The sequence below is a fragment of the Pteropus alecto genome, unplaced genomic scaffold, assembly GCF_000325575.1.
Source record: "Pteropus alecto unplaced genomic scaffold, ASM32557v1 scaffold3, whole genome shotgun sequence".
NCBI classification, from domain to species: Eukaryota; Metazoa; Chordata; class Mammalia; order Chiroptera; family Pteropodidae; genus Pteropus; species Pteropus alecto.
Window position 1 is genome coordinate 41,959,361 of NW_006442484.1, and position 573 is coordinate 41,959,933.

General features: G+C 28.8%; 1 protein-coding gene across 1 annotated transcript in view; it reads left to right on the forward strand.

Moving 5' to 3' along the window:
- Window positions 1–573, forward strand: part of GAD1 (glutamate decarboxylase 1) — a 35,732-nt gene that overhangs the window by 31,440 nt on the left and 3,719 nt on the right. The gene's annotated exons all lie outside the window — the stretch shown is intronic.

The window sequence follows — 573 nt, forward strand, 5'->3', positions numbered from 1 at the left end:
GGCCTCAAATCATGAGATATATATGTATAGATATATATAGATATATATCTATATATATATATATGACAGTCTTAAGTTCTGTTTAAATAATGGCTCTCCTGTTATTCGTACTTTACACACTATTCTGGAAAATATATACTTTATTCCAAGAAATCCTACGCTAGATTGAAGCATACTGTGTCTGCTTTCATCAGCCTTTCAGGTTGCATTTCTGTGTCTAGGGGAAAAAAACAAACTGTTGGAATTTCCCCAAAATATGAGTGAGGGAGAGGATTACCATTTAACTTTTTGTTTCAAAAGCATTTGTATGCAATCAAGGCAATTTTTTATTTCACAGCTTTATATCACATCCATTGTTTTTACTTACCTATTGTAAATTAATTTTAGTAATTTTCATGTTTAAGATTAGATCTACCTAATACCAAAACAACAGGCTTTCTAGCAAAATATCTAGCCAAATATTTCTTCTGATGGATTATTAGTTTCCCTCATTTAGTCATTTGGTCTTAATATAGAAATAGTTTGAATTACCACAAAGTAATTATAGGTATTTTAAGTATATAAATAACTATA